Source organism: Cupressus sempervirens, chromosome 5 (assembly GCF_028749045.1).
Source record: "Cupressus sempervirens isolate cs-2001-9-10 chromosome 5, ASM2874904v1, whole genome shotgun sequence".
NCBI classification, from domain to species: Eukaryota; Viridiplantae; Streptophyta; class Pinopsida; order Cupressales; family Cupressaceae; genus Cupressus; species Cupressus sempervirens.
The window spans coordinates 479,372,602-479,392,078 of record NC_143122.1 but is presented as its reverse complement, the minus strand read 5'-3'; the positions used below and the strand labels follow the sequence as shown (position 1 = coordinate 479,392,078).

The 19,477-nt window shown below is 34.3% G+C and overlaps 1 pseudogene across 1 annotated transcript in view; it reads right to left on the bottom strand.

Annotated features, from left to right (window-relative positions):
- Positions 1-4,978: 4,978 nt before the first annotated feature.
- Positions 4,979-19,477, bottom strand: part of LOC149556832 (large ribosomal RNA subunit accumulation protein YCED homolog 1, chloroplastic-like) — a 116,206-nt pseudogene continuing 101,707 nt past the window's right edge. The window contains exons 2-3 of the transcript XR_016364578.1: positions 6,229-6,850; positions 4,979-5,348 (exon numbers count right to left, since the gene is read on the bottom strand). The product of XR_016364578.1 is annotated as a large ribosomal RNA subunit accumulation protein YCED homolog 1, chloroplastic-like (transcript). The remainder of the gene's footprint in view (positions 5,349-6,228; positions 6,851-19,477) is intronic.

The window sequence follows — 19,477 nt, the reverse complement described above, 5'->3', positions numbered from 1 at the left end:
TGATGGAGGAAAAGGAAAGGAGGCCAAAATACATGTAGTAGAAGCTGAAAATGAAAAGAAAAATCCATCAAATCATGTAGAAGATCCTGAAGATGGTGAATCGTTGATGATGAGAAGAGTTTTGCTGAATCCCAGAAAGGAGTAGCTGGACAAAACCAAAGGCGAAAATTGTTTCGAACAAGATGCAAGGTAAATGGTAAATGCTGTAGAGTCATTGTGGACAGTGTTAGCCCTAATAATATTGTGTCTGAAGTAATGGTGAGCAAGCTGAATTTTAAAAGAACCAAGCATCCCAGTCCATATAGAGTCTCGTGGTTGCAAAAGGAGCATAAGTTGTTGGTGAATGAAAAATGTTTGGTGAGTTTTCAGATTGGGAATTACAAGGATGAAGTCGTGTGACATAATGCCAAGGGATGCGTGTCATCTTCTTTTGGGCAGACCGTGGCAATTTGATTGACAAGCTGTTCATGATGGTCAGTTGAACACATACAACATCAAGCGAGTACATCTTAAATCCCATAAAGGATAGTGAAGGTGAAAGGGAAGATAAATCAAGAATATGTTTGGTCTCTAGAAAGCAATTTTTGAGGGACTGCAAGAAAGATGAAACTTGTTATGCTATTGCTGCTAAATCAGCCACCATTGGTACAGCCAAGGAGGAAGATAAGATACCAAGGGAAATCCAAGAGATACTAGAGGCGTATTCTGAAATCTTGATGAAAGAGTTGCCTGACAGATTACCCCCAATGAGAAGAATCAGCGAATGTATGGATCTGATTCCCAGTGCGAGTTTGCCAAACAAGGCAGCCTATAGAATGTCGCCAAAGGAGAATGAGGAAATGAACAAACAAGTGCAAGAGCTGCTTGATAGGGGGCTGATTAGAGAAAGTTTGAGTTTGTGCGCAGTTCCAATGGTGTTGGAACCAAAGAAAGATGGAGGTTGGCAAATGCGTATTGATTCAAGAGTGATAAATAAGACCACCATCAAATACCGATTTCCATTGCCATGAGTGGATGATCTCAGCGACTGCTTGAGGGGAGCCAGATACTTCACAAAAATAGATTTGAAGAGTGGTTACCATCAAATAAGGATAAGAGAAGGTGATGAATGGAAGACTGCATTCAAGACCGAGGATGGATTATATGAATGGTTGGCAATACCGTTCGGATTGACGAATGTTCCAAGCACTTTCATAAGATTGGTGAATGAAGTTTTGAAGCCATATCTCGATAAGTTTGTGATTGTATATCTAGATTATATTCTGATATTTAGTAGGACTAAAGAAGAACATTTACAGCATGTTAGAGCTGTCCTACAAAGGCTGAAGGAAGAAAAACTGATGGTGAATTTTAACTAAAATTTTATAAAAGAAGAGTTGGTATATTTGGGTTTTGTTATTTCCAGCAGTGGTCTGAAGATGGACCCAGAAAAGGTTAAAGCAATAGTTGATTGGCCTTCTCCAAGTAGTAAGTTTGAAGCAAGGAGTTTTTGTGGCTTGGCAAGCTTCTATAGGAAGTTTATTCTATATTTCAGTGGGATATGTGCACCCATAAGGAAAACAATGAGAGGAGATAAAAGAGAATTTGTTTGGACAGCAGCAACTGAAAGGAGTTTCAACATTTTGAAGGAGAAGGTGGCAAAGCAGCCTGTGCTAGCACTACCTGGTTTTAAAAAGGTATTTCAGGTTGATTGTGATGCAAGTGGGACAGCAGTAGGGGAAGTCCTCAGTCAAGAAAGAAGGCCCATAACCTACTTCAGCGAGAATCTCAATGAGGCAAAGAGAAAATATTTTGTGTATGATTAAGAGTTCTACACAATTGTGCAAGCACTCAAGAATTGGAGGCATTACTTGCTACCAAAGGAGTTTGTGCTATACACAGATCACCGGGCATTGCAATTCATCCATAGCCAAGGTAGCTTGAGTGAACGGCATGTAAAATGGGTGGACTTCCTTCAAAATTTTCCATTTGTTTTTAAAAATAAAAGTGGAAAATCAAATAAAGTGGTAGATGCATTAAGTAGAAGGTGTTTGTTGCTAAATGAATTGAGAATAAGTGTTGTTGGTTTTGATTGTATGGGAGAGTTATATAAGGAAGATGCAGGTCTTAAGGAAGCTTGGGCAGCATGCAAGAACCTGGTTGGGGTTGATAGAACTCCATGGTTGGAGTATTTCATACAAGAAAATTTACTGTTTAGAGGAAAGAGGTTATGCATTACTAGAGGTTCGAATAGGGAGAACTTGATAAAGGAAACACATAGTGGAGGTTTAGGTGGAAATTTTGCAGTGGACAAGACATTAACACAGTTGAGTGAATGTTACTTTTGGCTAGGGATGAGTGTAGATGTTAAAAAAATGGTGCAAAATTTCAGATATGTCAATATGCCAAAGGAGTAAAACAAAATACCGGATTATACCAGCCACTACCAATACTGGATAAGCCATGAGAGTGCATTAGCATGGATTTTGTTATGGGGCTACCTTGAACACAAAGAGGTAACGACTCTATCTTTGTTGCACTAGATATATTTTCAGAAATGGCTCGTTTTATACCATGTCAAAAGTGTAGTGATGCTCCCCGTATAGCTTCATTGTTCTTCAAGGAGGTGGTTTGGTTGCATGGTTTGTCAAAAAGTATTATTTCAGATCGGGATACAAAATTTGTTGGACATTTTTGGCATACTCTGGAAGAAGATGCGAACACAGTTGGGATTTAGTTCAGCATACCATCCTCAGACTGATAGTCAAATGAAAGTTGTAAACAGAAGCTTGTGTAATCTGTTAAGATGCTTGGTGGGAGATAAATCGACTCAATGGGATTTTATTGGCACAAGCAGAATTTTCCAATAATAATTCTGTTAACCAAAGTATAGGGAAGAGTCCATTCCAAGTGGTGTATGGGTACAACCCAAGAGTAGATGAGTTGAGAGGTAGTGTTGATTTGACTAGGAGTGTTGAAGCAGGAGATTTTGCAGAGTACATTTATGAAGTGAATAAGGACGTAAAAAGAGCTTTCGAGAAGAGTACCACGAAATACAATGAAGATGCTGATAAACATAGAAGAGTACAGGAATTTGAAGTTGGAGAGCTGATTATGGCACATCTGCGTTAAGAAAGGTTTCCACGAGGGACCCACAACAAATTAAAAAGCAAGAAGATTGGCCCATGTAAGGTTATACGAAAGTTTTCAGCAAATGCTTATGAGATTGAACTTCCTGTTGGGGTAGACATTTCACCAATATTCAATGTAGCTGATTTGTACAAGTACTATGACGGTGAGTCAAGTACAGAACAAGATTAACTTCCTGATTTGCCAGATGCACTGAAATTGGCAAATCAGTTGCCAAAGAAAAGAACTGAAGGCATTGAGCAGATTATTGATTCACGCATAGCAAGGAAGATACAGGGAAAAGAGTAGTGGGAGTATCTAGTTCATTGCAAGAACTGTGCAGCTGATGAGGCTTCTTGGGTCAGTGCTTCAGAATTAGAGAAGTTCGGGATTGAGGTTCCATCATTGCAGGAATATTCATTAGCTTTATGCCCATGAAACATTTCCATACCCGTCGCGTATGATTCAGGAGCATCCTACTGTCAGATGTAATTTTGACTCTTAGTTAATGTCGTGTTAACCCATGTTTTATGTATGTCAACGTCGTGTTAACCGAGTGCATAAGAACTGTTAGTGGTAGTTGAAGCATTTGAGGCGAGGTTTTGAAATTCTGAAGTATCTAGACTTAGACACTCAATTTTGAATTTCAAGTTGATTTGGATGCTCAGATTACAATGTCATCTTAAATAACGAATGTGCATTTTTGTAACTTAGTTTTTGAGAGTGAATAAAAGGTAATGCTTGCTGGTGACTCCACATCACAGAAGAGGCTGAGTACCAGGAGGGTAAGTTTAGGAGCCAAAAGACAGAGAGTAAATCCCTTCAATGGATGTATGTAACAAGATTTGATATTTAATAGAATCTGAAATTTGCTTTAGAGTTGTGCTCGTGTTTTCTTATGTGTGGCATGTCATTTTCATGTTAAATCACTGTGCTTGTTGAGTTCTAAGTTATTCTGTAACAGAGATTGTTGTGTGTGGGGCTTTTCTTTCTCTTGTCTTTCAAGTTAATCCTGCAGGTAAGAGATTGTCCTGGGTTTAGCTGCAACCCCCTCTCTGTCTGATAGGACACAGGGGAGTTGAACTGCACCACATTTGGATAATGTCAAATGAACATGATGCATCTAACTTACTTGTGCGGTCTATTGAAAAAGGCCTTACGGTGGTTAAAGATACAAAGATTGTCTCAGTACATTTCTTGCAGTTTGTATCACACTTTTTAAGCCACATGAGCTCTTCAATGAATACTCTGCTCACTCTGACATAGCTTGGAAAACGTCCCTACTTGCCAAATGTAAAACAAGGCAACAAAATGTCCCACCCTTCTGCTTTTTCTCATGGTTCAACCAGACCCTCTCAAGCAGCGGAGAATACACCTCTATACCCTTCGTCCAAAGATCTTCATAAGGATTTCATTAAACTTTAAAGATCTTGTTTGTGAACAAACTAGATACGGATCTCAGGCTGACTGTTGGATCCCAGAGCTTTCTAGTTAGTTGTGTTTTAAGATTCTTAGTATTAAGCTTTTTCAAGAAACAGAGAGAAGAAGCAACAATGTTGTAGAATAAACTGTCAACCAAAAAGATATATCTCATGAGAAAAGCGGCCCAGATGATGCAACTTTCATTACAAGATCTCTTGAGTCTCTTTTCCCAATATTTTGTAATCTTTCCACTTTTCATTTGATATAATGAAACAGAGAAAAGAAGCTACAATGATATAGAATAAAGTGTCAACCAAAAAGATATATCTCGAGAGAAAAGCGGCCCAGATGATGCAACTTTCATAATGATCTAATGGTATTTTAATTTTTATTTCCTTTGAAATAAATATTCTTAATAAATATACCTTCTTTGTACATCAGTATACCATCAGCTTTGCTGCATTTATTTCTTCAATTTTGGTGAGGGTTCATACAATATGGCTTTCTTTTGAGCCCTACATTTGCAAGAGCTCCTGTTAAGATTAGTTCCACAATGGAGGCACGATCCTTTGCAATTAAGATCACAGACACAATCAACGGTAACCTCAAGGTGCACAGTATCACGAATATATTTCGAGATATCTATTTCTTTCTCTTCTAATGGAAAATACATTTGGTCCTGTTCTGCTTCCTCGTCCTCATCATCGTCTAAATCACTCAAATCTACCTTTGTCAATTGGTCTGGTTCTACAAAAGGTTTTTCATGAAGTAGCAAACAGAAATTTGAGAACACACGGTGGGCGGCTTCCTCTGCGCACCTGGCATATTAAAATTGGAAAACCAAATTCAAAATTATAAAATGCAAAATGGCAGAATATTTACGTAGAAGAAAAATAATTAAATTAAAGAATCTCTAATATATATATATATATATATATATATAAAAGCATAGCCAAAAGAAAAAAGGAAATTCAAGCAATCCATCAGACTTCCGTTCCAGATATAGCACGTCTGACTTGCAAAACAAGTGAATATTTAGTCTATATTGCCTCGAGGTTTAGAAATTTGTACCTTGTACCTTTGGACATAGGAAATCTTTGGAAATAGAAAACAGGGACCGCCAAGTCAGAAGACACTGAAGACTGAGGCTTCTCAAAAACGTGCCAGGTAAACATCAGAAAATATATGGAATGGGTATTAGAAAATTTGGGACGGTTCTAAAAGCTAAGTTGCACCAATGAAATTTGCTACGCGGCTCAAATTCACCACAAGTGTTTGCATATTTTAGTTGTTAATACTCCTGAAAGTTTTTCGTACTTCTATTGGAATTTTCAAAAGTGCATGGGATCAAGACGGGGAAAACTTGTTACCAGTACCCAACCTACAGGATACGGTTTTGAGAGTTGAGAGACGCAAATGCATTCCTAAAAATATGAAGAATTTGTTTTCCTCTCCCCAAACCTGCCATCTTCCCCAGACATCTTTGTTATCTGAGACAGTCCTTCAGCATGCTTTTCTTTGAGTATAAAAGATGAAGCCAGGACCTTGTTTCAGCAAATATGACAAAGAGGTTACCCTCAATCTAAGCTTAGTGTATGAAGTCCAATTATTCTTGCCCCCAGCAGCGGGTTGTTTACTGAATTAAAAAATGAGAAAAAGCTCAGTACAAAGCAGTGATGTATTACTGTGTTTCAGTACCTGTTGCAGGTTAAAGATATGAATGTGCGAATAATCCATGGATGAGCAAATCTCCCGTCTTTTTCCGAGTGGAATCTAGGGAAACAAGGAGGGGCGTATAATCAGTGGAGACTCTGGTGGACATGGCCAGGCCGATTGATTCTGCCGTCGACTTCGATACGTGTGAGGATAAATTGGACAGGCCCACCCTCTCGAGGGTAGCGTTATACTCCGTATGCCCGGCGCTCCTCTTCACAAATATGGCGCCCTTCCATGCCTCCTCAGCCTCTTCGTCCTCTTTTCCACCCCCCCATTTCTCTACATAGTAAGTCTCGCTTCTGTATTTGGCAGCACAGCTAACAAATGTGCCTCTTTTTCGCCTCAGCTCAGCTGCAGGGTATCCATTTGCAGACAGACTGTAAAGGGGAAGACTGGTGTACTCCGAGCGAAGGAAAGGCTTAGAAGCTCCGGGTGAAACATGAATCAAGCGCCTACTTTTGGCTACCTGCACTTCGCCTGCCTCTCCGATGCTTGATTTGATCCCATATGGTTTGGTTTTGTATAGTTTACAAAAACAGTTTATGATGATATTTTCAGCTAAAAAGCAACTTGCTGCAGATTCAGTTTTGATCGACTTTAACGTCTACGAGACCACTGAGTGTGTGAAGGCCCAAAGGAAGAAAGCGCATAAGCAATTTCTTTCCATTTAAAGCACTTCAGCAATTTGGTTGATTTTGTCAACTTCAAATAAGTTATGCATGTTGTTTACTTTTAGATGACATCATAGTATGTTTGAGCATTGTTGTATGTACTGAATTGAAAGAAAAAATGTTATTCTATTTTAATTGCTCTCATCCTACAAAACATGCAAGTTTTCTCCTCTCAAGTGTTTTTGGACCTCTTCCATCTACATGTCTTGCATATGAGATGATAAGATTTCATCTTCAATTGTGCCACTAACAACCTTGTCTTACTTTTAATAGCAGCCCCTAAATACACTTTCTAGCTATGTTCCCCGATTGGGTTGAATTCTTTAATGTAGTAAGTCTTTTTTCTGCCAATTCTATTGTTCCACATGACACTCTGAAACTTCTCTCTAATAGACTTTTTAATGCCCACATTTGTGTTAGGACATTGATGTAACTTGATGTTCCATTTATTATTTAATATTTTGCTTCATTGTGGTTTTCTTCCTATTCCTTTCACAATTTTCGGCCAGTGATGGTCATGCATGTTTTCAACCTTCTTTAAGTAACCAAGTAACCTAATTATTGCTAAAGCCTCTAGTGGAAAAGCCTCTGCCTCTGCCAAAAGAATTTCTTAAGGAACATAAGTTTTGACTTTGATATTGCTTGTGATTGAGTGTTTCTGAATTCTCTCTATTTGTCTCCATCCACTTTTTGACATGTTGGCCTCCAAACCTCACAGCCATAAAGAACCACTGACATGACCAAAAAACCAAAGAAAGTCCTTTTGGTTTTCCAATCCCATAGTTCTTTTGTCATGCATCTATTTTGAAGAAGAAATAAAGCTTCCAACCCCCTTATATCCTTTTTGCTCTACATGTTTCCCAATAGAATTTGCATCATTTGAACTAATCACTAATTAATGATTCTAACACTTATTTAAGTATTTTTTCTAATATTTTTATATTTGATCTTTGTACACTACAGTCCTCCTTTATGCCAAAAAAGTGGATGTGTGTTCATGCTGATTTATTGAGTAGTGTACTAATATATGTGACTCTTCCTAGCTTTAAACTATTAGTATTGTTGAATATAGGTGAGTGTAGTTAGCACTTATTTTTCCATAAATATTTGGATGTGTTTATAGACTCATATTTTTGTATTAAATAGTAAAATAAACTTATACATGATATTAAATCTTTTGAAAACAAACAAAAAATGAGTTATACATTATTATTGTATAGTCTAATCATCTCTTCTTTTAATTGAAGCTATGTTATAATTGTTTTATTCAACATAGCTTAGAATAACAACACATGTATTTTAACATGTCATAATGTTTTTTTGTTGAAATGTAGGGCTACAATATGGAGCACCCACATAGAAATGATGATGATGATCATCCACACACTTCTTCATCCCAACAAGTAAACTTCATTGTTATTGTATAAGTTAGATAGAAGTAAAATATTAAGAAAAATATTTATTATCTTTTGCTCTTCACTACATGTTTTGGTGTAATTTTAATAGTGCTAATAGCATTATTGTCACAAACGAATGTTGATTAGAGAAAGGGAAAATAACATGTCATCCCTTGGGATTTCACATAAGCCCCTAATCCTAAGTTTGCAGTTCAAAAGGTCCTTTGTAACATATCCCAAGAATTGAATCGATTGGCAACTATACACCCTTAGAATTCTCAATCACACCAAAGGGCAACTCAATTGATGCACGGAGCTAAAAGTTATATATTAAGTGTCAATCTATTTTTTTATTATAACAAAATTCAAATAGTGGTTTTTATGCAATACTCTTTTATGTCATTAACTAATTTTGGACGTGTTATTTTTATAGACTTTTTTGGATGACTATGTACCTTATAGCCCTAATGAGGGTGCTTCTAGAAGTAATATCACCTGTTCGATCCTCCACTTGTATTTTCTACTGAAAATACACACACACACACGTGTGTGTGTGTGCGTGTGCGCATGTGTGTGTAGATGTATATGGTCATAATCAATGATAATGTGTTTGAAAAAACTTTTGTTTGAAAGGTCCTTCATAACATATCCCAAGCATTGAATTGATTGGCAACTATACACCCTCAGACTACTTCATCACACCAAAGGGAAACTCAATTGATGCACAAAGCTAAAAGTTACATAGTAAGTGTCAATATAATTTTTAATTATAATACAAGTTCAATAATGGTTTTTATGCTATACTCTTTTATGTCATTAACTAAATTTGGGATGTGTTTTTTTATAGACTTTTTTGGGTGATAATGTACCTTATGACCCTAATTAGGGTGCTTCTAGTGGTAATATCACATTTTCTACCCCCCACTTGTATTGTCCACTGAACACACACACACACACACACACACACACACACATGATCATAATCAATGATAATGTGTTTAAACAATATTTTTTTATACTCTCACAATCTTTTGTGTGCTAGTCCATGCTTTTGTTATGGTCTAACAATCATATTCTTCAACACCTATTAATGATCTTGTGGTGGCATTGCCTTTGATGACAAACAAAACCTGAAATGTATTGTTGACTACAATGTCAACAACACATAGCATGGCCACAAATGCTATTGTGCCACATATTAGTACATAGATCCCTCTTTCTCTCTCTCAGTTTTAAGTGTTTTTTTCCCTTGAACTATTCTTCCTTGGGGACATTTCATAATATTCAATTCATTTTATGTAATAGGAGATGCCATACATGATGATCGAGAATTTATTGGATGTACCCATATTCATTGTACATGAATAGTGGAGAATTATGTCTTTCTCCTAAGTAATGAATATGGATTTCCCTTTAGGGTTTTCTAGCTTCTAGGTACTTTTAAGATTGGTCATTTCTTTTACTATAAAATCTTATACTCATAATCTAATGCAATAACCCCCTATTTAGTCCTTTGCAATAACTAATGATCCCATGATTATTTTATAGGGAATAATGTTATTTAAGAAAAACTTAGTGGCAAGTGCTTGTGTATATTTGAGCCTACCATACATACAAGGTATAATTTTTATCCACTATTTTGATTTCATATCATTGCTAGAATAGTTATCCTGTGATCCATTTTTTCCTTCTTAAAAGTTGGAATTTCTAATGTCCATAGTTAAAGGATGCTCTCATTGAGAGTATGACAAACTATTTTGGACCTCGTGCATTTCAAAAGCTTAGGATCCTTGAGAAAGAAGGGTTATGTTAAAGGCACATTATGGATTGCTACATGGCTAAAATAGAAAAGAATCTTAAGTATGAGCGCCCCCCCCTACATTTCTAATTTAAAGTGGGAGAATCTTGTGTTGGATGCAGGGGAGAGAAGCCAAAGACATAAAGGAAAACCACCAGAAGATAGAAAAAGAAGATAAATGATACTATTAAGAATGTAATTATGTACTAAATAATATTTATATTTATATGATCTAACATATTTCATACTTTTCATAGATCTCCTGACACATCAAAGGAAAAATAAGAAATAGTACATAAGAATAGGAAGCACAAGCTTGGCTTTGGTCTTTATTCAAGACTGGTTGCACGAGTTGTAACTATTAGTAAATGAAAAATCATATGTAAATATCTACAAATTGCAATAAATTTGAATTTAATGAAATAGTGCAACAAAAATACACAATACCAAGAAAAAATGAAGGATTCATAGTTTAAAGGAAATCTTTTAGAAGAGTAAAAGAAAATATCCTTCAAACAAGGCTATCAAGTTGTGGCTAAATGGTTAAAGGAAATGAGTGTGAAAGGTTCTATTAAGGGACCTGTCATAATAAATAAGCTAATTTTATTTTATTTTCAAAGTGAATACTTTTCCAATTAGTGTATTTGATGTTAAGTTCAAACATAAAGTGAGTTTATTTTCTTTAAGTAAGCAAACAATGATAAAAATGCACATTAGAATGCAACCCGCCAATCTTTGTACACCACTAGAGCACGATGAAGTTGTTGGTTTGGATGTGTGTCACAATGGTTGAGGTATACATTTTCTATTCAAATTGTTATATGTAATTACTAATACAAGTAAACATCTTAAATTTAAATTGGTGTAGTAATACAAATTTAATTGCATGTATAGGTGTTTGGATTAATGAAATATTTTGTATTGTAACAACAAAGGACATAGAGGCAGTTGTTCATGATGAGCACGTTTAGGTTGAGGCTGCCAGATAAGATGATGTGGCTAGATAAGATAAAGAGCACCATGGTTATGTTCTTTAAATTACTAAAATACTTGTAATAATTATAATAATATGTTTTTAATTTAATCCTTTTATTTGTTATTGCAGAGAACCCCCCTTTGAATCATGAGAAAAAGACTATGCATGAGCAATTGGGATCATGAGAAGATCCAAAAAGAAGAACTATTGAGGGGGAGAAGGATGATATTGATGACATGGATGTTCCTTTTCGAGAATTTAGGAATTCCACAAAATTAAAGAAAATAAATAAATGACAGTCATTTATGCAACTTAATTGATAATGACTAATTTTTATGTCTCAATGAATTTAATTATGTGCTTATGAATGTTCATAAATTCTATAATGTTTTAATGAATATTGAAGAATGGTGTGTGTTAATGAATGCTAATACATGTTAATGAATGTTTTCATGTGATAATTAGTGAATGTTACATTTTATTAATGGATGAAAGAATGAATGAATCTTAGATGTTAATAAGGAATTTAGAGTGATTTTTGGGGGTTGGGGATGAACGAGCTTCTATATTCATGTGGTTGGCATTGTTTAGTAGAGAATATTAAATTATTCTCAAAACAAAGTGAAGCTCAATAAGGTTGTTCCTTATCTAAGGTCTTAAATGTACCTAAACGTTTTCTTCTAATTTATGTACCATAATCTCATCATCTCATTGCATAACTACCATGATGTCAAACAACACAACAATGAGTTTTTCTAATAGGATTTTGTCTTCTCATTCTAGATCAACACTAATTTGTTTTTGTTAGTCTCAAATTGGTTTTGACATTTGAGTTTCAACATACTTAACCAAATTCTCAAGACAATGCCCAATATAATATAGAAGCCAAGCTACAATGTATGTCGAGCCAAAGAATTCAATAGGTGTTGAGTGAACTTCAGGTGCTGAGCAGTCTTCAGGTGCCGAGTAAAGTTCAAGTGTTGAGCAAAACTATAAATGTTGAGTGAAACAAAGTCACTATAGATGCTGAGTGAAATAGAATTGTTATAGGAGTCGAGTAAGCCAATTTTTCTATATATGCCAAGCATCAGCAACTAGTATGTGTCGAGTAATACAGAATTAGCATATGAGTTTGTGCCTTGACAAACTCAGATGTAAACCATTTTTGGAGCTAACATGGTATGAATCTCAAAGGATCTTGAAGATAAGAACGAATCTTTCACATTACCAATGCAATAAACATGCAACCAATAAGAAAAATGGAGAAGTCATGCAACAAATAGAAAAAGTGCAAGGAATGAGTGGGAAATAAAGATTTAATATTGATTGTAGATTCATACCAAATCCTAAGTCTTCAAAATCTTTAAAAGGAGGACGAAACCCCATTGAATGTGTGGATGAGAGAAGTGTATGGGTGAACTATAGCGAAATTCAGAGGGGTAAGAGACTTAGTTTAGAATAAAACAACATTACATAATCCAATTATTGAAGAACAAAGCATCATAACCTCGTAGAGTGGCATATCAGATCAAACAAGGATTACATCAACAAAAGCAAAAAAATGATTTGAGATCAGCAATTGAAGATTACAAAGCTCTCAGGTCAAAGGTTTACTAATACTCTCTAGCAATTGTATTAGATATGGAAATCCTATGGACTTAGGTTGGCCTAGTAGCCATTTGTAAATCCTTTAACAGGGTGGCATTCCAAGCGAATGTACATAAGTCCTTTAACCAGGCCTACTTTTAGCAGGGTAGTGAAATCCTTTAACCATGTCACTTACAATAGAGTGTAAAGTCTTTAACAAGATAGGCCTTTCACAAGGTAGACCATTGGAAGTGGTCAAACATTATAACCTTGAATTGTTACACATTGTTGAAGTGATATTTTGTGGGTGTTATCCCCACCCCAGTTTTACCTTCTCATTTTGGAGGGTTTCTAGGTTACCAAATTTGTGTGTTGTCTATTTTCATGCATGTCTTTACTTTCATGTTCATTAGATAGATTGGATGCATGTGAATGGTTTTAGTTAAAGAAATATGCAAATGGTAAAGTTAGTTACTTCTGATTCACCCCCCCTTCTCAGAAGTAAATCTTCCCAATTGTTAATTCCAACAGTTTTTTCATAGTCGAGTATCTTATAATGGTTGAGTGAAAATGCTTTCATTCATTTAAGATTCAACACTGAATGTATATTTTGTCTCTTATTGTACCCATGTGATCTATGTCTCTACACTAATCTTTTTCAATAGAGAAGGAAGAAAGGGAAAAGGAAAAGGAGGGGTCTTGTATGTACATTGTGTAGTACAAGTGGTTTACATACAACTACATTAGTGGTCAACAAAAGAGCTAGGAGGCTAGGTCATTAATGGTAGTGATAATAGTAGTATTGGTACTAATTATACCATAATATACTATAAAAAGGTAGACTATGAAATGATTACAAATTAAAACTAGGCCTAGGTTTATTCATGCCCATCATATGATCATGTAGAGGGAAATCCAAATAATCCTTTATTGATCTTAGCTATATCCCCACAAACTCATTTTTGTTCCCATATGACTTGATTTTGCATTCTCTCTCTCAATATTTTGAGATACATCATAGGAGGAGCTTTTAGTAGCCCCCCATTCCCTCCCTCTCCTTTAATGATAATGATATATACACATGTTCTTCTAACACGAAGAAGGCATGTCTATGGTGATGATTTTCTTACACATATATGCACCAGGTTGATGGAATCAATTTTAGATTGGCAATTGTCATGCCCAAAATACAAGGCAAAAACACACAATTTTTTAAAAAATTAATTAAATCTACTATGTTAATACCAGTTGACTACAACTTACATGACACAAAGGGTTTTGATATATTTGTTTCACAAATTAAAGTATAGGTACATTGAAAGACAAATACAAGTTCCTCTAACAATACCTTGACATTTCATTTCAATTTATATCCAACATGTAGGATCAACTCATTATATTTGAACATTCATTATTAAATCAATTTTGACATATGCTTGAATCTATATTAGACCCTAGTATAACATCCCCATTTACTATCTTTACTAACTAACTCATCCTTTAAAATCAATCTTAATTTTCACTATAATAGTATTGATAAAATTTATGTTCTCAATCATTTTTTAAACATTACTAATATTGATTACACCTTACATGATAGAAATAATATATGTTTTAATTAAATTTAAATTAATCTAGAACAATATTAATTGTATTTACTTTTAAAATATTACATACATTCAAACAAAAATATACTGAGCCTATTAGTAACCATAAGTTACAACCAATTTAAAAATAATATTAATTTAACCAATATAATATTAGTTCAAACAAAATATTAATTAATCACATAATTAAATTACTCTAATAAAAATTAATAGATCTAAATCCAACTAATCAAAACATTGAAATTAAAATCACTAACTATTAATTTAATATCTAAAAAAAAAACTAAACTTTATTTAAACTAACACAAACAATCATCTTTATTCTAAACTAATTACTTTTTCACTTTATACTTACTAACATTTAAAACATACTAATAAAAAATATCTTAACACAAAATTAAACTAACCTTTACTAAATATAACTAATTCCTAACATAACTTTAACCACCTCTAATTAACTTATTATTACTAACAAACAATTTTAACTTACTACATAGTAAACTAATTTTAAACTTACTAAATACTAAAATCTATTTTTAAAAAAAACACCAACTACCCATCAACATCCCCTAACACCTAACCTAACCCCAAAGGCCACTTGGCCACCTCCACCCCACACTTCTTTGTAAAACCTGTGCGTTGTCCCAAGCTAATTGTCAAGTCAAGGCACACTCATAAAGTGGGTGGCCGAGAACCAAGGAGGGAGGATTTAAAAGGCAAGGTGGAGCTAAAGATTGATTTTTTTTTGGAATGTTTACTTGCTTAGCTGAAGCTCAAATTCACGCCTACTTTTGGGTGAAGGAAAAAGATGTGATGCCATCTCCAATGTAAAGTCAACGAAGGAGGGTAGGGCTCATACAGTATAAAGTTAAAAATATTTAAGCCTCCTTATTATCCTTTTTTTTTTGCCAAATCAACATGTCAAATCAATTATGACATAGAGGCACGTGAGAAGACTTAGGAGGCATTTTGGAGGGAAGTGAATTAGGAGTTATAGCTTAAAGTTTAGTGGGTGAGACTTATGATAGACTTAGGATAGTTAAGATATTTATTTTATGTATTTTTATTTTATTTTTTTAAAATTAATTTTATAATATCAATCCAATAAAAAAAAAAGGTTATTTAGGGAAACCTATGAAATATGCTCTATTCAAGGCAGAATTAATTTTTTTTCTTCATACAAAAGACATAGAGGTTTTACTCTTAGGATATTCAATTTTTCTAAGTCCCTTATATATTTTTTAAGATGTTAGATTTCAAATTAAATTTACATAGCAAGGGGGACATATTTTATTTTTCTTTCTCGTTGGATTATAACATAGGGTTTAATGTTTATGTTGAATTCATTCTAACTTTATTATTTAGTATATCAACCTTATTACTAAACAACTAAACTTAGTTTTAATATTCTCACATATACTTTATACACATCTAAATATTTACAATTAAACAAGATTACTTAACTCTAACACACCAAAACTAATTGCTAACTAACCATCAACTCCTAACAAACTTTACCCCACCACATGTCATCCTACCTTGGGTGGTCTCCAAAGTCTCCCACGCTGCCCAAGGCTGCAAGTTCCTTGCCCAAGCCAGCCCATCTTATCCCCCCCATGACTTGAAAATGCATAGGCTCTTGCTTGCAAAGGTTTAATGATTTTAGGAGGTTGTTTTTTTTTGCTATAGTTTTTTTTTAAACAAACATCACAACTCTCCAAGTCAATGCACCATAAAGTGGAAGGACTATGAAGTGGAAGGTGATGTCATCTTGCAAGTATGCAGGGACAAGAGAAGTTATGGTTTTAAAGTTTGATGGGTGAGTTTGAAAAGGTGATTGAGTGTGATGCTTTTTTTAGTATTAATCTCTTCTTTTTTTGCATTTGTTTATTTTCTTATTTATTTTGCTTTCTAATTTACTTCTATTTTAAATTTGAGAGAGGATATTTCATAGGATGTTCTGTGATTCAACTTTTGGTGGCATTAATATTTGCCCATACATTTTCCAGAGAGAAAATGTGCTCTCCTAGGAAATGTATGAGAAATATTCATTTTGAGGGGCTTTCCCTTGCTTTCTTTATTTTCTTTCGTAGATAGCATTTTCATAAACTTTTGGATTTGTAAGTATTGAGAAGGGCATAAGAACAATAGAAGTTTGTTATGCACCATTTGATTTTCAAGGAATTAGATAATCAATTCAACAACTAGGAGGTCCATGGATTAAACATATTAGTTCTACTAGGTCTTCTTTCTCTTAGGGGTTTATTAAGTGGGTCTATTCAACCAAGTTTAAAATAAGCAATTAAATACATGTATTAGAATGTGCATTAGATTAATCAAGAACCATAGGGTCCTGTCTATAATTGCATTAAGTAACTAAATAAGAACACTAAGAATATGAAATCTACATTCTTTCCTTCACACTAAAGTTTTCTCATGTATTTATTTACATTGTATATTTGTATTTCCCTATAGTTGAGGGGTGATTTAAGGTAGTTTTACAAATGGTTTCAATTAGGACTATAGTTTGTCATTTTAAGCATTGAATTTTCCAAGTAAGTAAAATGCTCGTAGACTCTAACATTGAAATTCTTGGATTAGTTATAACCCTACAATATAGAGAAAGTAAAGTCGTGATGAGGTCATCAACCTAATACAAACTAAAAGGTTTAGGTATCAGACTTAAGTAATAAGAGGATTATAAGCTATGAGGCATGATAAGAACAATGATGATGACCTATATCATTGGTAAGGAGATAGTTATAAGAGGGAATAAGTAAACATTAACATTGGGATAAGTAAACATTAACATTGGGATAAGTAAACATTGACAACATCTTGATAATGGTTTTATACCTAACTAGTTGCAACCCTGCAACCTAAGCATGAATTCATAAGTCATTATGACTACGAGATGTGAAATATGGAATTATTGATAAGAAGAACAACATTAAGTCCATTCTCGAATGATAATTAGAACTTGTGTAAACAATAAAATAAACATAATAGTGATATATATATACATACATACAAGATCATACCAAATTTGGTGAGATTGATAACACAACTTTAGTCGATATATTGTGGTGAATTTGACCTAAGAAGGATTATGGGTAGGAGCCCTATTATGTAATTATAGTGAATTGAGGATAAGAGATTTGGTTTTGTAATTACAACTCAGAGTACAACTCTACTGACACTGAGGTCCCCACATGTTAGATTATTCGAAAAGAAACCAATGTAACAACAAGAGGATTGAAGGGGACTTATTTTAGTACCCTCGTATTTTCACTTTTGAGTGAGTTTTGATCAGGAGAAACCCCTTAGTACAATAAACCCTAACTGTAGGGCGACATTGATAAAGTTAACTATGTAGCTAGTATGTGGGATCAAACATAGGTTGAGCGACATGGTCTTTAGACCACCATCTAATTTCAATTCAAGATCCCTGCAATGTATTTGGAAGACCTAAGATTCCTCATTTCCTTCAGAGACCATGGTATGGCTGCATTATGTCAATAATGTAAATTTTGTAACCAATTGGATTTATTTCCTTATTTGTTTGATTTCAAATGCTAGTTTTTAATGTTCTTTCTTTTTGCCAACAATGTGATGTGGGGCTATTTAGCCAACTTTATTATCAATGATTCTATTTTGCCTCTGAGTCATGTCTTTATTTCTTGATTAATATTTTTCTATTGTAGCCACTCTTTATTTCTTTTGTTTCAGACTTTTCCATTGGATGTTTCATCCTTGATGTTGAATTTAAATTTTGAGGCACTTTTTTCTAAATTTTTTTGGCACAGTGACATATGATGGGCCTACCAAAGGGATTCCTAACAATCAAGTGGATGCATAACATTAGGGCATGGGGTTATTAGTGAGAGTATTCATGCCCCACCCTCTCCCAGGACTTTGAGAATAAGATTACTATTATCTGTGGACTATTATGATTAATGGATTTGCACCCAAACATAAAACTGGTTAAGGTTATGAGTTAAGCTAATGGACTTCTAGATGCAAAAGGTGTATCTATAGTGATGGACTTGTTTAGTGTCTTATCAAAGAATTAGTAGGTTGTGGAAACTCTAAAGGAAAAGTGATTAACTATAATAAAGATTCACATCGCATTATAAGAAACCTCATTTGAGGGAGGCTCATACAATTTTGTTACCCCAATGAGTGGGTATGTGGAATTTGGAATATCTTATGATATTATTATTATTAGAGACTCTATAAGTATTTTATACTAAATTAGAATGTTGTTTATATGTGACCAATATGTTTCAAGAAGTGTTTGACCTTGGAATCCATATAGCCATAGGTCTCTTTTCATTTCTTTTTGATGATTTAGAGATAATATCTTCAATGATGGATTTTGGAACCCATACTTGTCTTATAAATTTTTTCTTAGATATCTCTTTTGACTTTATGCCCTTGTGTTGATTAGAGGAGACATGGTGGTCTTCTTTTTTATATGGATTCTTGAATTGCTTATTTTTCTTGTATTGAACATTTAGGTTACTTCCAAAAGACTTGGGACTTGTGGAAGAAGAAGGATGATATGACTGGTTTAGGTGAGTGGGTAGATGAAAAGGATTCAAGGATATACATGTATGTTGATCTTGAGGAAAGATAGGAGAGGGAGGGACATAAGGACCCAAGATGGATGATGAATTAGGATAGCATAAGTGTAGAATTTTTCTACATGGAGTGGTAGAACAAGACAATAGAAGACTTTGATCTTGACAAGGATCTTTGGATAGCACAAGTGTAGAATTTTTCTCTCAATAGGATCAATATGGGAAGTAACAACACTATTATTAATAACCTTTATGGAAGTATCATCACTAGAAGGCACAACTATATTAAGGTCATTTTGATTGTCAATAAGCTCAGCAGTGTAAATAGTAGCTTGATCTTGCTTAGGAGAAGACTTAAGACATGGTGGAATGAATGAGAAAGAGTAAGAAGGATCAAAAGAACCATGAAATGGATCAAAGGCATTGTGAAAATAATTGGATGACATGGAGGGTTCTTGATCTTGATCTTTCTTTATATTCTTTTCTTTATCATTTTTAGAGTCCTTTCGACATGAAGCCACTCTTAAGAAGAAGGAAGCATGTTGGAATTGTATGGAAGACTTTGGAATAGATGATGAAGGACTAGCTGAAGTAGGCATTATAGCACATGAA